Genomic DNA, 17967 nt, shown 5'->3' with positions numbered 1-17967 from the left:
TTCAGAGGGTTGGTCAACCCCAAAGATCATAAGGGGTACTGAAATGTAGATCTTAAAACAATCCTTTACATGTTTCAAGGCTTGAGCCACTTCCTCAGGAGGAGTCAATCATTGTCATCCAGAAAATAGATATAATCTCATAATCAGACAATCATAACAATTAGTTTATAATACAACCAAAAAAAAAGAGAAGGAGGGTTGGGGGATAAAGCATAAAATATATATGGCGTTGACATGTAATTTGGGAATCCATAGATTCATGCATTGCTTACTAGAGATGGACGAACTTCCGACAGGACGTTTCATAAACCGCGAACGCGGCCAAAAGTTTTGAGAACCGCAAAGTTTGCAGCGGGCCCCATTGACTTCAATGGCAGGCGAACTTTAACCACTTGCCGCCCGCCCTATAGCAAATAGACGGCGGCAAAGTGGTTGCATAATCCTGACCGGACGTCATATGACGTGATCAGGATTATGAGCCGCTGCACACCCCCGGGGGCGCACATCGCGGCGATCGTTGTTGCGGGGTGTCAGTTTGACACCCGGCAACTACGATCTCGGTAAAGAGTCTCCGACGGAGACTCTTTACCACGTGATCAGCCGTGTCCAATCACGGCTGATCACAGTGTAAATAGGAAAAGCCAGTGATCGGCTTTTCCTCACTCGCGTCTGTCAGACGTGAGTAGAGGAGAGCCGATCGGTTGCTCCTCTGACAGGGGGAGTCTGTGCTGATCGATTATCAGCACAGCCCCCCCGAGGATGCCCACACTGGACCACCAGGGACGCCACCAGACCACCAGGGATGCCAAGGACAAGGTATGCCACCCTAGACCACCAGGGATTCCAGTCAGTGCCAGAATGGATGCCAATCAGTGCCCATAATGGATGACAATCAGTGCCCACAATGGGCATAACTGATTGGCATGCATTATTGATTGGCATTGATTGGCATCCATTAGTACAATATATTATAATACAATCCTGCCTGTCAGTTCCCATCTGTGCCGCCTATCAGTGCCTACACATGCCCACCTGTGCCGCCTACCCATGCCCACCTGTGCCGCCTACCCATGCCCACCTGTGCCACCTACCCATGCCCACCTGTGCCGCCTACCCATGCCCACCTGTGCCGCCTAACCCATGCCCACCTGTGCCACCTATCCATGCCCATCCATGCCAATCCGTGCCAATTTGTGCCACCTATCAGTGCCCATCCGTGTCGCCCATCAGTGCCACCATCAGTGCCGCCTATCAGTGCCACATATCTTTGTCCATCAATGCCACCTCATCAGTGTCACTTCATTGGTGCCACCTCATCGGTGCCCATCAGTGCCGCCTTATCATTGCCCATCAGTGTAACCCCATTAGTGCCCATCAGTGAAGGAGAAAACTTACTTATTTGCAAAGTTTTAAAACTGAAACAAAAAAATAAAAAAAAAATTCAAAATTTTTGGTATTTTTTTATTTGTTTAGCAAAAAATAAAAACCGCAGAGGTGATCAAATACCACCAAAAGAAAGCTCTATTTGTGGGAAAAAAATGATAAAAATTTAATTTGGGTACAGTGAAGCATGACCGCGTAATTGTCATTCAAAGTGCGACAGCGCTGAAAGCTCAAAATTGGTCTGGGCAGGAAGGTGTTTAAGTGCCCGGTATTGAAGTGGTTAAAAACCTACAGGTCATATTTCCAGCCACAAAATACTTACTAGCTGTGCACACATACTCCCACCACATGGCCACTGACATAACACATGTATGAAGTGAATCTGGGATCGACAACTACAAGCATTCTTTTTTTAACTGTGAAATTTTGACAATTCAGGACTCAGGAGCGCATGAAGGCAATGGAGGAGAGGAAAGGTCAGGGTAGGCTATGAAGAGGTTGCGGGAGATGATCACCAGCACCATGATATAGAGCACTGACACCAGCACCGTGATAGAGTGCACTGACACCAGCACCGTGATATAGAGCACTGCTTTAAGAAAGGCCTGGATTATTTCCTAAGTGTACATAATATAACTGGGTACTGACATTTATAGGGAAAGTTGATCCGAGGAAAATCCGATTGCCTCTCAGGGGATCAGGAAGGAATTTTTTCCCCTGCTTTAGCAAATTGGATCATGCTCTGCTGGGGTTTTTTGCCTTCCTCTGGATCAACTGTGGGTATAGAATTGGGTATACGGACTGGTATGATATTATTATATATATATATTTTTTTTTGTGGTTGAACTGGATGGACTTGTGTCTTTTTTCAACCTGACTAATTATGTAACTATGTAACTATGTAACTGACACCAGCACCATGATAGAGTGCACTGACACCTGCACCGCGATATAGAGGCACCGTGATATAGAGCACTGACACCAGCACTGTGATAGAGTGCACTGACACCAGCACCGTGAGAGCACTGACACCAGCACCGTGATAGAGTGCACAGACACCAGCACTGTGATATAGAGCACTGACACCAGCACCATGATAGAATGCACTGACACCAGCACCGTGATATAGAGCACTGACACCAGCACCGTGATATAGAGCACTGACACCAGCACCGTGATAGAGTGCACTGACACCAGCACCATGATATAGAGCACTGACACCAGCACCGTGATAAAGTGCACTGACACCAGCACCGTGATATAGAGCACTGACACCAGCACCGTGATAGAGTGCACTGACACCAGCAACGTGATATAGAGCACCTACACCAGCACTGTGATATAGAGCACTGTCACCAGCACCGTGATATAGAGCACTGACACCAGCACCGTGATAGAGTGCACTGACACCAGCACCTTGATATAGAGCACTGACACCAGCACCGTGATATAGAGTACTGACACCAGCATCCTGATATAGAGCACTGACACCAGCACCATGATATAGAGCACTGACACCAGCACAGTGATCTAGAGTACTGACACCAGCACCGTGATAGAGTGCACTGACACCAGCACCGTGATATAGTGCACTGACACCAGCACCGTGATAGAGTGCACTGACACCAGCACCGTGATAGAGTGCACTGACATCAGCACCGTGATAGAGTGCACTAACACCAGCACCGTGATATAGAGAACTGACACCAGCACCGTGATAGAGTGCACTGACACCATCACCGTGATATAGAGGCACTGACAGCAGCACTAATACCAGCAACTCGCTGCTGGGCCCCAAAAATATGACACCACTCAACCTCTTCAAACAGGAGGGTACGGGCATGTAGTACGGTGTGCTTTTTTTGTACAAGGAAGTGAGCCAAATGTAGAAAAAAGGTCTGTGTGCTAGATTAAATAAATCGTTTATAGAGATATACATGGTCCACTGGTCACATGTGTTGAATTCCTCTGAGATCCATGCTTCATTCATTTTTAGAAATGTGAGGTAGTCAACACTGTCGTGAGCTAGGCGAGTGAGCTCATCGGTCACGATCCCCCCTGCTGCGCTGAACGTCCTTTCGGACAGGACACTGGACGAGGGGCAAGCCAACAGTTCCATTGCAAATTGGGCAAGCTCTGGCCAGAGGTCAAGCCTGCCCATCCAGTAGTCCAGGGGTTCATCACTCCTCAGAGCATCCACATCGGCCGTTAACCCTATGCAGTCGGACACCTGACGGTCTAGGCGTTCCCTGATGCTGGATCCAGATGAGACCTGTCGATGGGTCGGTTGAAAGAATGACCTCATATCAGAAGTCACCAGATGTTTGTAAGTTGGATGTTTGAAAGTAGGGGCCTGCCCTATATGCTCTGCAGAAATGGCGGAACAAGGTGTTGGTTTTGCCACAACATTGTAAGCCCTCAAAGTGACTCTTGGTGGGCGCTGGAGCGCCCTGCTGTGAACGATTTTATCAAGAATTGTAATTACATGCCATTGTTGAACAGTGGTAGAAAAATTGACCTTTGGTGGTTGTGGTGCTGGTGCCACAACACTATAAGTCCTCACAGTTACTCTGGGTGGGCACAGGAATGGGCCCTCCTGTGAAATATTATATCAAGAATTGTAATTACATGTCCCTGTTAAACAGGGGCAGAAAAATTGGGCCTTAGGCACTGGTGCTGGTGCCACGACACTGCAACCTCTCCCATATACTCTAGTTTTATTGCAGGAATTAGCCCTGCTGCAAAGCATTGCAGCAAAAATTGTACTTAAACGCCCCTGTTAAAAAGGGGCAGAGAAATTGGGCCTTAGGCACTGGTGCTGGTACCACAACACTGCAACCTCTCCCATATACTCTTGTTTTATTGCAGGAATTAGCCCTGCTGCAAAGCATTGCATCAAAAATTGTACTTAAACGCCCCTGTTAAACAGGGGCAGAAAAATTGGGCTGATGGCACCACCCAGAAACAGAAATGTTCTTCCAACATATCATCGGAGGAGGAAGAGGATAGACAATCAACATAACAGGACAGTCACTCAGCATCAGCATAGGCAGTCTTGAAGGGATGTGATATTTCCAAAAAAATTATTCGGTTACATCAGCTTCAGGTGCTTGGTAGCTGTGGGTGATCCAAGACTGATTCATCTTGATGAAGGTCAGTCGATCAACTGATTCGGTAGACAGCCACACCCTGTGATCGGTAACAAAGCCACCAGCAGCACTGAAGGTGCGTTCCGAAAGAACGCTGGATGCAGGACAGGCCAGTAGCTCAATTGCATACTCTGCAAGCTCTGGCCAGTGATCCATCCTCAAGACCCAGTAAGCCAGAGGATTTTCGGTGGGAAAGGTGTCCAAGTCTGACCTTGCCCCTAGGTATTCCTGCACCATGTAAATCAGACGCTGGCGATGGTTGCTGGAACCGATCATACCTTGGGGCTGCGGACTAAAAAATTGTCTGAAAGCATCAGTCAGACGGCCACCTTCTCCACCGCTCCTTCTGACCGATGCCTCAGCAATACGTTGTCCAGGACCAGGAGTTTGTAACCTCCCAGTCTCTGGGAACGCGTTGCACAGACCTTTCTGCAAGGCCTCCCGGAGATGTCTCATCCTCTGCTCCCTCTGCGGTGGCAAGATAAGGTCGGCAACCTTACCCTTGTACCGTGGATCAAGGAGAGTGGCCAGCCAGTAATGGTCCCTCTCCTTGATCCGAAGAATACGAGGATCCTTCCGCAGGCTTTGCAGGATCAGGGAGGCCATGCAGCGTAGGTTAGCTGAGGCATTCAGTCCGGAGTCCTCTGGGTCACTAAGGACAACATGATCCGCAGCTACCTCCTCCCAGCCACGTACAAGTCCACGTGTTTCTTGGGACTGTAAATCATCCCTACAAGACTGCTGCTGCTGCTGCTGATGCTGAGTGCCAGCCTCCACCTCCATGCTGACACAATCATCCTCCTCCTCCTCTTCCTCCTCCTCATCCTCTTCCTGTGTGATGGGTGGCACAGCAGGAACACTGTCTGGATAAAGGGGGCCTTGAGAGACAAGGAAGTCCTCCTCTTCCTGCCTCTGTTCTGCCTCAAGTGCCCTGTCCATTATTCCATGCAGCGTATGCTCCAAGAGGTGGACAATAGGTACAGTGTCACTGATGCATGCACTGTCACTGCTCACCATCCTTGTGGCCTCCTCAAACGGTGACAGGACAGTGCATGCATCCCTGATCATGCCCCACTGGCGTGGTGAGAAAAATCCGAGCTCCCCTGACCCTGTCCTGGTGCCGTAGTCGCACAGGTACTCATTGATGGCCCTCTGCTGCGTGTGCAGCCGCTGCAGCATGGCCAACGTTGAGTTCCACCTGGTGGGCATGTCACATATAAGGCGGTTCTTGGGCAGGTTCAACTCCTTTTGGAGCTCAGCCAGCCGAGCACAGGCATTAAATGATCGGCAGAAATGCACACAGACTTTCCTGGCCTGCTTCAGGACATCCTGTAAGCCGGGGTACCTGCCCAAGAACCGCTGCACCACCAGGTTAAAGACGTGAGCTACACAGGGCACATGGGTCAGTTGTCCCTGTCGGAGGGCGGAGAGGAGGTTGGTGCCATTGTCGCAAACCACCATTCCTGGCTTAACCTGGCGTGGCATCAACCACCTCTCTGCCTGCCCCTGCAGAGCTGACAAAACATCCACCCCAGTGTGGCTCCTGTCCCCCAAACAAACCAGCGCAAGCACGGCATGGCATAGTTTTGCCTGTGTACTTGCGTAGCCCCTGGAACGCCTACGGAGCACCGCTGGTTCTGAGGACAGAGCACTGGAAGAGGCCATGGAGGAAGAAGAAGAGGAGGGGGTGGAGGAGAGAGGTGTGTCACAACCAATAGTAGCATTTTGGAGGCGTGGTGGCGGAACAACCTCCAACACTACTGCACCTTGTCCTGCATCCTTCCCAGCTGCCAGAAGAGTGACCCAATGGGCCGTGAAAGACAGGTAACGTCCCTGTCCATGCCTGCTGGACCATGAGTCAGCGGTAATATGCACCTTACCGCTGACCACCCTGTCCAGCGAGGCAAGGACATTGCCTTCCACATGCCGGTAGAGAGCCGGAATTGCCTTCCGTGAGAAAAAGTGGCGTTTGGGGACCTGCCACTGAGGAACCGCACATTGTACAAACTCACGGAAGGGGGGCCGAGTCTACCAACTGAAAAGGCAGCAGTTGAAGTGCTAGCAATTTAGCCAAGCTAGCATTCAACCGCTGGGCATGTGGATGGCTGGGAGTGAACTTCTTTCGCCGGTCCAGCAGCTGGGGCAGGGACATTTGCCTGCTATAATCGGACGTGGGTGTACTGCTAGCAGAGTGCCTGGAAACACTTGGCTGTGACACACCTAATTCTGCAACTTCATTCCTCTCAGAGCAGGTTTCAGAGAGGACTGAAGGTCTAGTGGGGTTGGAGATGCCAGCTGATGAGGAGCAAGGAGAGGGCCGCTTTGTTCTTTGGTGTGGGTCTTTGAGGTACGCTTGCCAACGAGCTGCATGGCAGGTCAACATATGTCTGGTCAAGCATGTGGTGCCCAAGCGGCTGATGTTTTGGCCACGCGAGATACGCTTGAGACATATGTTGCAAATAGCAGTGGTGCGATCTGATGCACTCGTCTCAAAAAAGGCCCACACCAAAGAACTTTTAGCATAACGTGCAGAGGCAGCGCCCTGCACAGGCCGAGCTCTGCGGTGTGATTCAGTCAGTGTGCTGCCCCTAAGCTGGCCCCCGGAGGGCATCCTGCCTCGTTGGACATGTGCCTTCTCCTCCTCCTCCTCCGCCTCCTCCTCCTCTCTCCTACCAGGCACCCACGTGGAGTCAGTGCCCTCATCATCCCCTCCCTCTTCATCGCTGTAGCAAACCTGGCAGTATGCTGCAGCTTGTGGAACATGACTGCCAGATTGCTGTCCTTCTTGAGCATCCCCTCTCTCTGCATTCACACTACTGCCTTCCTCTAGCTGAGTGTCATCATCAGAGGCTACAAAACACTGGGCATCCTCCTGGAGCATGTACCCAACACTGTGCTCAGAATTCGGGAGACTCCTCAGGAGGGCGTGGTGGGTCTAGGGAAGGAGTCACTGATGATGACTTTGAGAGGAGGGAAGACGATGCATTGGCAGCTGCTTTGCTAGTACCCTGAGACTGGGTGAGAGAGGATGAGGAGGATGAAGAGGGCTTGGTCATCCACTCTACCAAGTCGTTGGCATGTTGCGGCTCAACATGTCCAGCTGCCGAAAAGAAGGACAAGCGTGTCCCATGGCCACGTGCTGATGACAATGCACCGCGTCCATGACCAGCACTGTTGTCTCTAGACACAGAGCCTGCTTGCCTTCTTTTATCGGCTCGCGCCTGTCTGCCTCTCCTTGCTGGCCTTCCAGACATGGTAATGGCCTGAAGGGAGTTGGGTAAAAAAGCAGTTGGGTAGTGTATATTGTGCTAGAGGCACACAACACCCACTAACTCCTGCAGATGCCTTTATTATAGAACACCAGAGATAAAGGGGTATATACAGATGTATACTGTGCTGTGCTGGAGGCACACACAACTTCCAATAACTCCTGCAGATGGCAAGTGGGCTCAAATAGAGAACAGCTATGTAGGTGAATATAGCAGTATGTACTGGGTACAGAGCACGCAGACAGCACGCACTAGCTCCTAACACTACTGACTGCAAGCTCTATTATAAAAGAAAATCACTAGCTATATAGGTGAGGTGAATATAGCGGTGTATACTGCGGTCAGGGCACGCAGACAACAACCACTACACAACATCAAGATCGAAAATCGTCCGAAAACGATCGGTGTGTACTGTGTTAAAGGTACACAGAACACCCACTAACTCCTGCAGATGCCTTTATTATAGAACACCAGAGATAAAGGGGTATATACAGATGTATACTGTGCTGTGCTGGAGGCACACACAACTTCCAATAACTCCTGCAGATGGCAAGTGGGCTCAAATAGAGAACAGCTATGTAGGTGGATATAGCGGTATGTACTGGGTACAGAGCACGCAGACAGCACGCACTAGCTCCTAACACTACTGACTGCAAGCTCTATTATAAAAGATAGATCACTAGCTATATAGGTGAGGTGAATATAGCGGTGTATACTGCGGTCAGGGCACGCAGACAACAACCACTACACAACAGCAAGATCGAAAATCGTCCGAAAACGATCGATGTGTACTGTGTTAAAGGTACACAGAACACCCACTAACTCCTGCAGATGCCTTTATTATAGAACACCAGAGATAAAGGGGTATATACAGATGTATACTGTGCTGTGCTGGAGGCACACACAACTTCCAATAACTCCTGCAGATGGCAAGTGGGCTCAAATAGAGAACAGCTATGTAGGTGGATATAGCGGTATGTACTGGGTACAGAGCACGCAGACAGCACGCACTAGCTCCTAACACTACTGACTGCAATCTCTATTATAAAAGATAGATCACTAGCTATATAGGTGAGGTGAATATAGCGGTGTATACTGCGGTCAGGGCACGCAGACAACAACCACTACACAACAGCAAGATCGAAAATCGTCCGAAAACGATCTGTGTGTACTGTGTTAAAGGTACACAGAACACCCACTAACTCCTGCAGATGCCTTTATTATAGAACACCAGAGATAAAGGGGTATATACAGATGTATACTGTGCTGTGCTGGAGGCACACACAACTTCCAATAACTCCTGCAGATGGCAAGTGGGCTCAAATAGAGAACAGCTATATAGGTGTATATAGCGGTATGTACTGGGTACAGAGCACGCAGACAGCACGCACTAGCTCCTAACACTACTGACTGCAAGCTCTATTATAAAAGATAGATCACTAGCTATATAGGTGAGGTGAATATAGCGGTGTATACTGCGGTCAGGGCATGCAGACAACAACCACTACACAACAGCAAGATCAAAAATCGGCCGAAAACGATCGGTGTGTACTGTGTTGAAGGTACACAGAACACCCACTGCTTCAGACGCCAACACACTACACAAGGCCGCCGCGCTGGTGGCCTTATATAGTGTGGGGCGTGCACTACACAGCCTGAGCTATGATTGGCCACAGGCATCCTGCCTGTGGCCAATCATGGCTCTCCTCGCTGCTGGCGCTGTGATTGGCCAAGCATGCGGGGTCACAGTGCATGCTTGGCCAATCATGAGCCAGCAATGCACTGCGCCATCGCAGTGCATTGTGGGCCGTGAGCGCCACACGAATTTGGCGCGAACGGACCAAAATGTTTGGACTTCGCAGAACGGACGAACAGCCGATGTTCGAGTCGAACGTATGTTCGACTCGAACACGAAGCTCATCCCTAGTTGTCAAACACCACTTTACCAACTGTCAAATTGAGCGGTGTTAGCCACTGATCTTCCTGTGAACGCAAAGCTAAAAGGAGTGCAGGGCCAGTGTGTCTCTTGTCTTCCAGGCACAACAGACGCAGCATAGCATGGCAACGTCTCACCTGGCATGTCGAATAGGTTCTGGGGAGCTTGGGCGGTGCAGCGGAAGAGACGCTAGCAGCAGAAAACGAGGAGTCAGCCGAGGAGGAGAGGGAGGAAGATGGAGTAGGAGGAGGAGAAGAAGAGGCAGGCTTGCATGAAATCCGTGGCGGTAAAACCAAATCTACACGGGTGCCACAGGTTACATGCTTGACGGCCGTCAGAAGGTTCACCCAGTGGGCAGTAAAAGTGATATACCTTCCCTGCCTGTGTTTGCTAGACCACGTGTCTGTGGTCAGATGTATCTTAGCACCGACACTGTGTGCCAGAGATACATTCACTTGCCGCTAAACATGGCCATATAGCTCTGGGATGCCCTTCTGTGAGAAATACTTCCTTCCTGGAACCTTCCATTGTGGGGTTCCAATGGCCACAAATTTTCGAAAGGCCTCCGAGTCCACCAGTTTATATGGCAGTAGTTGGTGGGCTATCAGTTCTGACAAGCCAGCCATCAACCGTTGGGCAAGAGGGTTATCCGGCGTCATCATTTTTTTACGCTCAAACATTTGGCCCACGGAAGCCTGCCTTTTTGCAGAAAAATGTGAAGATGGCGTGATGGAAGGTGGAGTGGAGTACAATTGTGAGGAGAGAGGAGAAGGAGAAGTAGAAGACGAGGCTGGATGGTGAGAGCCTGGAGTGTGGCTTTGTGTGTTCCGTTGCTCCCACTAGGCTCGGTGATGGCAGCTCATGTGCCTTCTTAAGGCGGTCGTCCCTAGGTGAGTGTTGGGCTTACCGCGACTTATGCGTTGACTGCAAAGATTGCAGATGGCAACACTATTGTCAGCAGCGGACACATTAAAAAAAGCCCACACTGCGGAGCCATGTGTCGGCGTCCTGGGAGCGCCAAATGTGACCGTACATGGTTGATGCCTCGCTCCTGATACATTTGCAGTCTGCTTTGTCCCTCCTGTGCAATGTAAGTTCTTCCTGCTTCTCCTCCCTATCTGCTGGTCCATATCTCCCTCTGAACTCCACTCCTCTTTCTCTCTTGTGGGCACCCACGTGATATCACTAGACACGTAAACATCGACGTCCCCTTCCCCACCGCTATAATTAGAGATCTCGGAGTAGGCAGCAACAGCGGGGACCATCCTCCTCCTTGGGCTGATCTGGGTACTGTCGTCAGACTGCTGAGTGGTGGTTTTTGCTACCTCCTCTTCCTGATCCAATCCCAAGAGTGGCTGCACATCGGAAATGTCTTGATATGGATCAGAAAATAATTCCTGTGACTCAAGCGGAAGGTATATGGTGGTGTTGGTGGTAGTGTCTTTGGGGGTGCACACAGCAGAGAGTGAAGAAGAGGGTGCAGATCGAGAGGATGAGGAGGGTGCAGAAGAGTAAGGCTGAGTGAGCCCCTCAACCAAGTCTGGTGCGTCCTTTGACGTAATCGCACGCACCTTCTGCAAATTGCCACTTTGGCTCAATCCTGTTGCTCCTGCCCTACCCGTACCACCCCTGCGGAAGGGCCTGCCTCTTCCTCTGCCTGTCCTTTTTTAAATGACCCTGTGACAAAAGTCCCTAGAGAAGTGCAGTCTGTATGTGGAAGAATGTATATAACATCCCGCTTTAATCTGTCGTTTTTGGGTACACTGTTCTATCACACCAGTTATAATACTTTTTTTTAATTGCGTTTGTCACTCTTTGTAGTATCACTGCAGAACCACTCAGCAGTAACAATGCTGCACAGTGGAAACACACTATACTATGCTTTCTATATGTGCAAGTATTTTATACGTGTATTACACACCTATGTACTGCACACCAAATAGTACACCTATACCAGTTCATAAAAGGACCTTTATGGACCTAGTAGTGATTTGTAGGCTGTCCCTCAGTCCCTACACTGATAAAAGACTGCTGCAGAATAGGGCAGCAGTCAGCAGCAGTGCACCACAACCCTATATATACACCAATACCAGTCCTTACAAGGACCTTTGTGGACCTAGTAGTTAGTGATTTGCAGACTGTCCCTCAGTCACTACACTGATAAAGGACTGCTGCAGAATAGAGCAGTAATCTGCAGCACAGCCCTGCATCAGCACCCTATATATTGTTCACCTATACCAGTCCTTACAAGGATCTTTGTGGACCTAGTAGCTAGTGATTTGCAGACTGTCCCTCAGTCCCTACACTGATAAAAGACTGCTGCAGAATAGGGCAGCAGTCAGCAGCAGTGCACCACAACCCTATATATTGTACACCTATACCAGTCCTTACAAGGACCTTTGCGGACCTAGTAGCTAGTTATTTACAGACTGTCCCTCAGTCACTATACTGATAAAGGACTGCTGCAGAATAGGGCAGTAATCTGCAGCACAGCCCTGCACCAGCACCCTATATATTGTACACCTATAACAGTCCTTACAAGGACTTTTGTGGACCTAGTAGCTAGTGATTTGAACACTGTCTCTCAGTCCCAACACTGATAAAAGACAGCTGCAGAATCGGGCAGCAGTCAAGTATAATATTCTTTCTATATTTGGAAGAAAGTATATTATACGTGTACAACCCAATATACTGTACACCTATATCAGTCCTTAAAAGGACCTTTGTGGACCTAATAGTAATAGCTAGTGATTAAACTGACTGTCCCTGCTCCACACAGCATCCTGTCCCAACACTGATAAAAGACAGCTGCAGAATCGGGCAGCAGTCAAGTATAATATTCTTTCTATATTTGGAAGAAAGTATATTATACGTGTACAATCCTATATACTGTACACCTATACCAGTCCTTAAAAGGACCTTTGTGGACCTAATAGTAATATCTAGCTAGTGATTAAACTGACTGTCCCTGCTGCACACAGCATCCTGTCCCTTCCTACACTGACAAAAGACAGGCTGCTGCAATCACCAGTACAGCAGTGCACTGAACCCTATATACTGTACTACACCTATACCAGTCCTTAAAAGGGCTTTTGTGGACCTTATAGCTAATGATTTGTGTCACTACAGTCTCTCCCTGCTCCACACAGCGCCCTGTTCCTAAACTGACATAAGACAGAATGTAAAATGGCCGCCAGATCAGGTCTATTTATAAGGTAGGGGGAATGTCCAATTGTCCATGTGCTGAAATATCTCAACTGGCTGTCCTGTACCCCATGATGGATGTGTCATCATGGGTCAAAGTTCTTTCACACTGTAAACACATATGTCCGATTGGGCGAATCGCGAACACGCCAAATTCGCTGCGAACCGACTGCCGGGCGAACAGTTCTGCCATCCCTATTGCTTACCAGTTGAAACCAATGGAATGCAAAACAGCACACTAGAGGCACCCAAAGGTAGTCCCCCCACACAGGGGGCTCTCTCACACAGGGCTCTGACACACAGAGGGCTCTGACACACAGGGGGTTCTCACACAAAGAAGGCTCTTACAGACAGGGGGCTCTCACACACAAGGGGGTTTCACACACAAGTGGCTGACACAAGGGGCTGACACACACAAGGGGACTCTCACACACAGTGGACTCTCACACACAGGGTACTCTCACACACAGGGGGGCTCTGATACACAAGGAGTTCTCACACACAGGGGGTTTTCACACACAGGGGACTCTCATACACAGGGGACTCTGATTCCCAAAACATCTATGGCATTTGCAGCTTGCTGAAATAACGTTTCCGCAGCTGATAAAAACTCCCAGTCTTACTCCCCAACACTGCCCCAGTCCATACATGTACAGAGCTCTATGTTTACACCTCAGGACAGCTCCTCTATCTCTGCTGGGATTCTGGGGCTGTCAGAGCAGCTCTGCACATTTCCGTGCTTGTACAGAGCTGTAATGGGGAGACCAGGGAGACCGGGGATGAATGAAGCAAGTCACACTGACAGAGAGATCAGGTAAACTGAGTGCCATGTTCACACATGAAGAGCAAAGAGGAAGAAACTTACATTCAGCTGTGTTCCTTACAAAGGGGTGGGGGGTATATAAGCATGTACTGAAGAGGTAGAGGGGCGGGCTGATGACTGCTGGTTGGCTAAAAGGGGAGGGCTCAACAGACTGACAGGAGGCTGGGCTAATAGGGACAGATATTTTGTTCATTGTACCCAGCTAATATCAGGCAAATATTACAGTAAGTACACAGCTGTCAGTGGGATATATCCTGTGTTCAGGATGAAGGCAGCTGGGGTAGTTAGATAAGCACTGGATCACCTCCCCATACACAAATACTAGATGGATCAGCAAAACATTACCAATAAGAATTGTTCTTCTTTTGGTAAACCTCCTCTGCAAAGTACAGGGCAGGTTTACAGCACAGCCAGGTACAGTTTAGAAGGCAGAGCAGTCGGGAGTCACATGAAAGAAGAGTATCTGACATCCATCCTCTGACATCTTTATGATGGGGTGAGCAGTAATGTCTGCAGGGTATGAAGCAGGAGCTCTCAGTAAGTGACAGCCCCGATCTAGACGGCCAGATTGATGAGAAATCAAACCCGGGATAAAGAATTCTTCTCCTTCTGTGATGGGACGTGGTTGCCACTGTAGAGAGGAGGCAGGCAATAGGTATAAGCGCATCCTCACCCCAGTTTTTGGGCAGGCTGTAGCACTGAGTGGAGCCATAACCTGAGTATTCTGTGCACATATTTCTCTGCATTCTGCTTGCAACCGGGCACCCCCTCCCACACGGTGCTCAGGGCAGCTTCCCCTTCTGTCCCCCCCCTCCCCCCGTACCAGCCCTGCAGACAGGCACATAACTACCAGAGGGCCACACATCCAAATTTTGACTCCCACACAGAGCTTGTCTCCCCTCTTTACAATGAACTATTTGCAGCACCTGGCATTTCTCAACCCTAATAAAAAGCCCCTTTAGCATTGGTGGCCAGAAGTCTTTACTGCATACGTACTCATGGTTGATGGTGGTCAATGCACCCCATTTTCATCCTTTTGACATAAATTGTTAAGACAGTTTTTTTTTTAACATAACGATGTTATGATTATAATTATATATTATCAGAAATTTTTATTACAAAAAAAACCCCACTAAAATACTTTGTAACAATATTGTTTTTAACAATTATAAAAAAACAACTACAAACAATGTTTGCAGAGGTCAAGCAGGCACATCCCACATGAGAGTGGCAACTCTACTCTAAATTCAGGAACAGTGCAGCATCTTTGCCACACCATCAAAGGAAGCTACATTAAATATATTTCACTGAATCGACAGGTATTTGCAGGGTGACTGTTTTATATACTGTATATATTAAAGGCTTTAGCACTTTTTTTTAATGGGAGGCCATGGTTCTACCTTAATACAGGATTCACCTGTCAAAATTAAAGCCAAGCCCCACAAATTACATTGGGAGATGTACTCTTCTGGTGTAATTTGCAGGTAAACATGCCCTTACCAATGCATAGCTAACCTTTTTTAAACATAATAAAATGTGAAACACTACATAGCTTGGCTGAAAGCGGCTTCTGTTTCTCCTAGGTGCACATAAAAATTGCAATTTGATACTGAGGAACCAAATTACCCATGAGCATGATGTCTTAAGGATTATTCTTACAGGGTCATAGATCTGCTTGGCTGCTATTACAGGGCTGATTATTGCAAAAGGGATGTGACTAAAGGGCCAACTAATAGCAGAATATACAGTATATCCCATTTTGTGCTTTTTTTTGGGGTACTCTGTACCACTAACCCTCTCATGTAGAGTTACGTTCAGCAATAAAAGTGTAAAAATGTACACAACTTTAGTATTTGGGTTTACATAAACTTTAAACTGAAAAGGTAGATATTAGATGCAACAGTTAAGGACTAATTTCACCTTTTGAAAAAAAAGTAAATGCACCCACCCATGATAAAAAAATGAGCATGTATTATTTTTTGGCATTGCAACTGTGCAAGCCGCAATACTCTAGTGAAGGAGTCTCCAAACTTTCTAAACAAAGGGCCAGTTTACTGTTCCTCTGACTTGGAGGGGGCTGAATTGTGGTCAATGTGGGTAGAAGATGTCCTGGTATCAATGGGAGTACAAAATGCTCTATCATTGGTATTAGTGGGAGGAATATTGCCCCATTGTTGGTATTAGGGGAAGAAATAGTGCCCCAACATTAACGTCAGTGGGAGGAATAGTGCCACATTGTTGGTATCAGGGCAAGTAATAGTGTCTCATCATTGGTGTCAGTGGGAAAAATAGTGGGGTCAGTGGTAGGAATAGTGCCCTATTGATATCAGTGACAGGAATTATGCCCAATTGCTAGTGCAGAAGGAATAGTGCCTTGTATCAGTGGGAGGAAGGATAGTGTCCCAAGGGTCTGATAAAGGCAACAAAGGACCACATCTGGCCCGCCACAGTTTGGAGACCACTGCTTTAGCACTTGCAGATTATTCCACCAGTCTAGGTCATTGTGATGTCACCACACTTGAGCTCCAGTGGGATCTATGAATCCCTCTGCTCCAATGATTAATGAGCCCTATAGTCTTTTCATTCACAGATCCAGGCAGAACCATGCACATCTGCACCAAATCCAAACATACACACGATCGCACTCCAAGGAGAAGAGCCCATGGATCCAGTAATGGGGGTAGTGGGTGGCGGAGTTTTTAATAATAAATAAAAAAATGAAAATACATTACTTTTATCCATTAATTACAAGTGGCCATGTAGCAGCTATGCAGGCATTACAGTATGGGCTCCCAGCAGGGCAGCAGAAGGCAGGGTTGAGTGGAGGGACGTGTCAGCAACCTTTTTACCATGGTAGCACAGGTGTGTCGGCATCCTGTAGCTCCTGAGCAAACGGCAAAGGAGCAAACTGACTAGGCTAGGATAGATCTTCTTCCTTGCTTCAATGCCCTGGTCAGAAGGTAACAGGGTGAAGGAGAACTGCAACGATCACCAGATGTGTAATGCAGTTTAATGTTTTTTTACAAAACTAAAAAGAACTTATTAAGTACATTTTTGAGGACAAAAGAATTTAAAGGAGAAGTGTGGCCAAAGCTCTTATGCCTATACTTCTCATGTGGGTCACAGGAGTGCATTTAGTTCTACTCTCCTGTGACCTAGATTCACAGAGCCATTCCAGGCAATGGAAGAACCCAGGTGCCTGATCAGCAGCTGGCTCAGCCTCTCAGTGCACCTCTGAGAGCCTGAGCCTGCTGCTCTCGCCCCCTGCACAGCCTGGCGCTCCAGTGAGAGCTGGAGGGGCAGAGCAGAGAGCCAATGACTGACAGCCACCCACCATTCTCTGCTCAGTGAAAACCAAGAACTGATACATAAGTGGTCATGCGATCGCTTAGTTCTCTTTTTATTTTAAAACTGATGGGGGACAGTTGCAACATCAGACCAATGCTGCACCTACATAGGTGTGTATGTAAGTTAGTTTTTTTTTTAGTATTCCCACACTTTTCTTTTAATCCCCTGTTATGAAAATGAAGAATCACATACACTTTACTGTAGTTTAACACATTTTCTAGTTAAATAATATTTTTTAAAGGTCTATACATTGTGGCAAAATGAGGTGCAGCCGAGGAGGAAAAACGGGCTTGGTTCCAAATGAGGAACACTAGAACTGCGAACTCTGGTCACAGATTGGTTGGCACAAAAGCTACAATGCACCATTATTTTAGCATGTCATGTTTTTAAATAAGCATGTAAATGCCAATTTAGTCTCAGGCACTGATGATCATATGATCTGAAGCAAGAGAGGGCATGGGAAGGCAAAATTAAACCTCAATTTACTCGTATATTGCAGATTGTTATCAGACAGCGATGTTTATCTTTTTATATTGATTTAACTATTTTGTGTATCAGAATACATTTTTCATGCTGTCATCAGTTTCCTGATATCGAGCTGGAAGCAGGACGTACCCGTGAGAAGATGGTAATTACTTTTAGGGAAGAATGTACAGAAAGAATCATTTAAACATCAGATTGGTGAAGTCCACTGTTGAGATTTTTACACAATGTTATTCTTTAGTGGCTTGAAATGGCTTCTTTTAAACTCTATAAAATCTATAAAAAAACAACTTTTATTTTTGTAGTGTTCACTTTGTAAAGTTATTTTACTGAAAAATGTATATTTATATAGAAACGATTATGAAAAGCTTG

Source organism: Lithobates pipiens, unplaced genomic scaffold (assembly GCF_037356315.1).
Source record: "Lithobates pipiens isolate NorthernLeopardFrog02 unplaced genomic scaffold, aLitPip1_a1.2 Scaffold_22, whole genome shotgun sequence".
Lineage (NCBI taxonomy): Eukaryota > Metazoa > Chordata > Amphibia > Anura > Ranidae > Lithobates > Lithobates pipiens.
This window is presented reverse-complemented; position numbering follows the sequence as displayed.